Raw genomic sequence first — 7,166 nt, 5'->3', positions numbered from 1 at the left:
ATGGACGGTGACTGTATTTTTTTTTTTTAAATGTTATTTACAAAGACCGGCAGCAGGGGGCATGTGGCCCCCTGGCCATAGTTTGCAGCCTCCTGTTCCAGCATCACGGGCCAGGCTCACGGGACACGAGTGTAGTGTCCAGTCTGTTACCTGACCGATCACAGGCCCTCCAAAGTTAATTTTCTCTTAATATCTGCCTCCTCAAATCAATCTCCTCGGACTGAGCTTTCTAAATCCCAACTATGATCGTGTTCCTTTACGTGCTTAAAACGTCTCCGCTGCACACAGGATGAAGCCCTGGTGGCTTTTTTCTGACACTTCTGAGGCCTTTTGAGACCATCCTCCATTTCCACGGCCCCGATCATTTTATCCTCTGGACTAACCCGATTCTACACCCACTGGGGGGGATAAGCCCAAAGCCCTCATGTCTCTGGCGTTTTGCATTTTCTGCTTCGGGGGTCCCCCTGTCCCTCTCCGTCCACTCTGCGAACTCGCCTCATCCTTCACAGACCACTCAGAAAGTCCGCTGATCACCAAGCCGTCTCTGAGCCCCAGGCGGAATCGGTTACCACCTCTGCGTGGGAGGGGGACCTGGTGAAGGTTATATTGTATTTATCTCAGACTGAGTACGAGTGGGAGACCATGTCCTGGTACCTGGCTCAGAGCGGCCTCGCTGGGGACAAAGGGAGAAAGAACAAAGACTTCGGTCATGTCCACCCTCCAGAGGCCACTTCCTGGGAGTTGTTTTTTGTCTTTGCCCTGGGGAGGATTTGGTTTGTTGCATTTTTTTATGCTCACCTCGTCTGCAGAGAGGGGAGGTGGGTGGTCGTGGACAGGCAAGGAACTTTGCTGGCAGAGAAGGTTTAAGCTTTACTGTCAGTTATTATTAAAACATTTTTAAAGGTTTTTATTTATTTTTGAGATAGAGAGATGGAGTGTGAGTGGAGGAGGGGCAGAGACACGGAATCTGAAGCAGGATCCAGGCTCTGAGCCGTCAACACAGAGCCCGACACAGGGCTCGACCTCACAAACCCTGAGATCATGACCTGAGCCGAAGTCGGATGGACGCTCAACCGACTGAGCCACCCAGGCGCCCCATTGTTAGTTATTATTAATACAGTCAGGTGATCTGGTGCAGATTACTTTACGCCTACAAATCCACTGTCTTAACTCTAAATAAGGCAAGTGCATGTCTTACAGAATTCTGAGGATAATAGAAATAGTTATAAGGACAGTGGCAAATGTTTCTGGAGTCCTTATCGTGAGTCAGGAATTGTTCCAAGCGTTTTACAAGTATTAACTCACTTCATCTGCCTGACAACTTGGAGGCGAGGGCTATGTTTAGCCCCCGCTTCAGATGAGAAAACTGAGGTTCAGAGGGGTCCCCAGCAAGTAGCCCGGCCAGGTGAACTGACTCAGGGTCCATATTCTGCAGATTCGCTCCATGAAATGAGGGAGTATAGTGCAGTGCTTAGCACATAGTAGGCAATGGAGAAATGTCTCCTGCCCTTTGCAAAGATGTCTAGGGCCGGACGTGAGGGCTGGATTTGGCTCATTTGGGGCAGAGGCTGGCCTCTCAAGTTTCTTACTTTATTCCCATCTTCTTGCGAAGGGGGGCAGGGAACATCTGGGATGCTGTGGGTGGGGCCAAGGTGGGGGCGCAGTGGGGAGGGCGTGCGGTGCCTTTGTTCAATCTCACCTGCACCCATTAACCAGATGGAACTTGGAAATGAGTCTCAGGGAGCAGTGGGGACAACTTGGAAAGGAAATAAACACCTGGCGAGAAAGATCTCTATTTTCTCTTTAGAGCCCATTAAGTTTATGGAAACTCATGAACTTAGCGCAAACCTAATTAAGCTCAAATAGGGATTCCGGAGTGCAAGGCGGTGAGTGCGGGGAGGGCCCTGGTGGTGGTGAGAAAAGCAAGCTCTGGAACAAAGTGAGGCTCCATAGAAAGGGGAGATCTCTCTACAAAAGGTGGGATCAGAGGCACACTTCTGGTTCCAGGCCGTCTGAATCCAATCTTTAGTTACCTCTCTGTTCTCCCACTGGGTGTGAAAGGGAGGTGGTCAAAAATACACAGGCTTTTGTGTCTGACGGAGCAGGGGTAGAATCCTGGCGCTTCCATTTCCTTAAGGCTTAAGTTCCCATCTGTAAGATGGGAGTATCTGCCTTGCAATGAGACCAGTGGTGCTGAGTGCGGGTGTTTCCAGGACATGATGGCTGTCGTGGGCAATGATGCGTCTTCGGGTCCAGATGGGCACCATATGCCTCTGGCTCCTTCAGCCTCCCCTCTGACTCTCCTCCTCCCTCCTCCTGTGCAGACTGATTGCACTAAAAGCCTCTGCTCTTTCCTTCCCATGCGCCATCACGTTGCGGGGTCCTCCCTTTTGACGCTGGCCTTGGCCATGTGGCTTCTCACGGCCAATGGATGTTGGCAAATGTGACAGAGTCTGGAAAAACACATGCACATTGTGGCTTGCTCTCTGTTCTGTTCCTCTGTGCCCCCCCCCCCCCCCCCGCCAGACACCATCTCTGGACAAGCCTGCTGCGGGATGAGAAGCTTGTGAAGGAGGGTCGAATTGCCCCGTTGTCCTGGTCAAGACCACTCTAGACCATCTGACTGCCAGCCAACACCAAGCTGTGTGGAAGTGCCGGCCAAGATCAGCCGAGCCGCTCAGCCAAGCACAGACTCACGAGCGGAAGCAAATGTTTATTGTGTTAAGCCACCGAGTTCGGGGGTGGCTCGTTACCGAGCATTTCTTGTGGCATAAATAACTGAGATACCACCCAGCAGGCTCTAGCCATCTTTCGGGGCTCATTCCAAATGGCCACGCCTCTGGAAGCATCCCCAAGCACGCCACGAGGCAGGGATCTTGAGGAATCTATCCTGCAGGTACACACTGCCAGCCTGGCTAGGTCTGTGGCCTCTGTGCGGATGGGAGCATGCTCAGACTAACACCAGGATTCGTTCCACCTGCCGGGCTACGTCCTCTGTGGCATATATTATATTATGTGATATTTACACCGCTCTAGGCGCCAGTGACATCAGCGCCTATTTATGAAACTACGACGACATGGCAGGTAAATGCTTCGCGTGCGTTGCCCCAGCTAATTGCCATAAGTCCCCAAGAGGGAGGGACCGTCGCCACCTCCACTGCACAGGGGGAGGATCTGGAGACTCAGACAAGGAGAGCAATTTGCCCATGAGGGGTCAGGAGACTCGGGGTCTGGTTGAACCGAGGTTCGCCGCCTGAGGGAGCCCGTGCTGGTGGGTTCCGGCACCTCCTTCTCGCCCCGGAGAGCAACAGAGCGCGCGACGGGGAAGAGTGATGAACTCAAATGGAAAGCAGGTTTGGGCTCAGGAAAGAAAGCGATCGAACCGATCGACGAAAGCAATCACGTGGGCTGGAACCACGCTCCTCCTCCCGCGTCCCTGATGGCAACCCCCAGCCTGGGAAGTTTCAAGGAAAAAGCTTCCACTGGGTTTGAGGCTGTTGCTCGTGGGAGGAGTGACCCACCCAGTCGGTGAGATGGTGAGAGTCGGCATCTGTTGGTTGCCGTGAATCGGGTGCGGCGAGGGGTCACGTGCCAGGGCGGGGCTGCGTTCCCGTATCTTCTGCGCCCAAGTGGGATGGGAGGCAGCCAGGGCCCCCGAGGGGCTGGGTGGGTGGGAAGCTTCTCTGCAGATCCGTCTGTCACTCTCAGCTGGTCTTGGGCCTGGGGGAGGCGCAGAAAGCCCGTTCCGGCCTCACGTCCAATTTGCTTACTCCCGCCCCCCTTTAGGAACATCGAGGCTGATAGATTTGCCCCCACTGACTTGTCTCTTTCACAACTGATGCCAAACAGGAGAGAAGAGGGGTGTGATCATCGTTCACCCCCAAGGCCCTAAAGAAAAAAAGAAAAGAACTCTGGAGGAAACAGGCCATGAGCTTTCTTATCACTAGAGATATGCAAAGCGGAAGCCGAATCACGACATATTGGATATTTTGAGGGTGTATGAAGTGACACCGGGTTCCCCTAAAATGCAGACGTTCTATAATTTTTCTTCGAGACCGCCAATAGAAAAATTTTAGAAGGTACACAGTCCTGAAACTGGCAGGATTACAGCAGCAGTTTTGGTGAAAGAATGATTTTCATGATTGTATATACCTTGCAGCCCACGTATTATGATAAATAGCACATCAACATTTTTTTTTTTCCTTCTTCTGGCTCTGGCAGGACCATTATCAAGAGAAGAAAGGCTCTAATGACAATTCCCTGCATCTCTCCAAAAAAGGCCTTTTATGTCTCGCCTCAAAGCCGACAGGGAGGAGGCAGGTCTGGGCGCGCATCTTCCTGTGGCCAGCCTCCTGGGTGCTGCCTGCTGCCTCTGTGGTGTTTGGCCCAGGCTGGCAAAACGCCTTGGTTGCCATGGGCATTGGCCAGGGGAATGTCGCAGAGGGAGATTTCACGGAGATAAGAGACAAATAAGAGAGATACACGCGAAGTCACAACAGCGTGGGTCCCCCGAGGATTCGTGAGAGAGAAGCCCCAAGTCACCGATGAGCACTGCATCCCCCCCAAAAAGCAAAGCAGCATTTATTGAGCACCTACTGGGTGCTCTGCCCTTGGAGGACACATTCGTATTTAGCCGCACAGCAACGTTGTGAGGTAGGATGATGAGCCCACTTTACAGATGGACTAATTGAGACTCAGAAAAGACAAAAGGACATGCTACAGGTCACACGACACAGAATGTCTGAGCTGGAGTTTCAACACAGCCCACGAGGGGCTAAAAGCAGCCCTCTTTTCACTGATTTGGGAAGACGCATCCAAAGGAAATGCGCTTTCTCTACTATGGGTAGCTGAATAGCGGCCAACCCAGAGATGTTGGTGTCCTAATCCCTGGGACCTGGGAATCTTTACTTATATAGTAGAAAAAGGGACTTTACGGATGTGATCACATTAAAGATTTTGAGCTGTGGGGGGGATGCTGACTTCAGCATCTGACTTCAGCTCAGGTCATGATCTCACGGTCCGTGGGCTTGAGCCCCGTATAGGGTTGATAGCTTGGAGCCTGGAGCCTGCTTCGGATTCTGTGTCTGCCCCTCCCCTGCTCGCACTCTGCCTCTGTCTCTCTCAAAAATAAACATTAAAAAATTTTTTTAACTAAAAAAAAAGATTTTGAGTTGGAGACATTGTCCGGGGGTCCATAGCCATAATCAAAAGGGTCTTTATAAGAGGAAGGCAGGCGGGTCAAAGGCTAGAGAAAGTGACAAGATGTTAAGGCAGGTCTTGGGGTGGCGTGGCTAGAAGCCAAGGAAGGCCACAACCTTTAGAAGCCGGAAGGAAGCAACGAGCGAGTTCTTCCCTGGAGCTTCCAGAAGAAGCCACCCCTGCCGTACCTTGTTTTTAGCCCCTGAGACTTATTCTGGACTTCTGACTTGCAGGCCCATAGGAAAATCACTCTGTACTGTTTTAAGCCACCAAGTTTGTGTTTATTTGTCACAGCAGCTACAGGAAGCTAATATACACACTCTCCTAAAAAATTTTTTTTAAAATTTATTTATTTTGAGAAAGAGAGAGAGGCAGGGAGAGATGGAGAGAGAGAACCCCAAGCAGGCCCCCGACCTGTCAGCACAAAGCCCAATGTGGGGCTCTAACTCACAAGCCATGAGGTCATGACCTGAGCCGAAACCAAGAGTTGGACACTCAACTGATGGAACCACCCAGGCGCCCCTACACATCATCTTGGGTGAGAGATGAAACGTGACTGTCACATTCTTGCTGACTTCCCCCCCACCCCCCTCCCGGGGTCGTAATTCCATCTTGGCCTCTATGGGTCTGCGATGTTTAGTCAACTCTTAGCAAAATGCCACACCCTTGAGAAGGGCGGACGAGACTAGGTGACTTTCAAATGATCGCGTGGACTCTATGGCCGAGGACAGCGTTGGGTTGGTGCTGGTCTGCGAACTGCCTTGAAGAAAGCATCCCCCCTGCCTCGCCCCACCCACTGGCTCCACCTCTTGGGAAGAGGAGCGAAAAGTTCAGAAAATGGGTGGAAGTAAGGGTTTAAAATGTTTTGCGGCAGCTTGGCGTTGCTGAGACTTCCAAGCGTGTGATCAGAGGGCTTCCCTTGTTGAACGGGATACGGACCGGTCTAGGTGTGGTTAGAAGTGGGTGGTGAGTGGCAAGGGGGGGGACACACCGTGTCTTCATCACGCACGGCAATCCCTGCGATGGCCCACGATGGGTTGGGAGTCATTACCAAGAACCACCGGTCCTCCGCCCAAGAAAGTTTGAGAAGCTCTGGTCTAGGGCCCTGTAAGTCATATGGGCGTAGACTTCATGAGATCCAAATGTCTCATCTTTTGCCAGCCTAGGGCTACCAGCAGGATCATATTAATATTTGTATTCATATTTTAGGGACCTAGAACCTACAGACTGAGTCTCCCCTGGCTTTTAAATATTCACGAAAATTCTGTTCTTGTTTGCCTGTTCTGGTTCCCCCTGCAAAGGTCCCTGTTTCTTTTTTTCCATGCTCTTTCTTGAGATTTCTTCTCCTTTGGATAGATCCTCTCTTATCTGCTGGCAACCTCACGTCAAGAGGATGGCCAGAGCGCACAGCAGGCTTCAGTGGAGTTGGGGAAACAAGGGTTCCCTCCTCGATTCTGTGCCGTACACGGTGACCAGGGTCCCAATGTCACACAGGGACTGGGCCCTAAGGCTCGCAAGCCCATCGTCAGCACATCTCCTTTGGCTTCTCTCTAAAGTCCAAACCCATCCCGGGCCCTAGCGGGGAAGGGGGCAGTGGCTATGCCATCTCCTCCCTGTTCCCATTGGCATGGGCTCCTCCCTGAGCACTGACTTGGGCGGTCAAGATTCCATTGGGGGAAAAACATTTCTAGGAGTCTGAGTTTCATCTTGGGGCAGAATCCACAGGATCTGTGACAGGATTCAATGGCAGGGGGTAAGGGGGAAGGAAGAGGCTGGGATGACATTCAGTTATTTCACCCGGGTCCCAGGTGGGTAGCGGTTCCACTTACCGAGGTGGGGAGCCCTGGACAGAGGTCAAGTTTAAGGGGAAGACAGCAAGGTCAGCGTTGAAAAGCCAGCGTAAACTATGGAACTGCTTTTCTTGTGTGGCCACGGGAGCCAGGAGAAGCCTCTGACACCCGCTCGCA

This window comes from Felis catus, chromosome D4 (genome assembly GCF_018350175.1).
Source record: "Felis catus isolate Fca126 chromosome D4, F.catus_Fca126_mat1.0, whole genome shotgun sequence".
In the NCBI taxonomy this organism is placed as follows: domain Eukaryota; kingdom Metazoa; phylum Chordata; class Mammalia; order Carnivora; family Felidae; genus Felis; species Felis catus.
The sequence above is the reverse complement of the archived record's forward strand: the minus strand, read 5'-3'. Positions refer to the sequence as shown.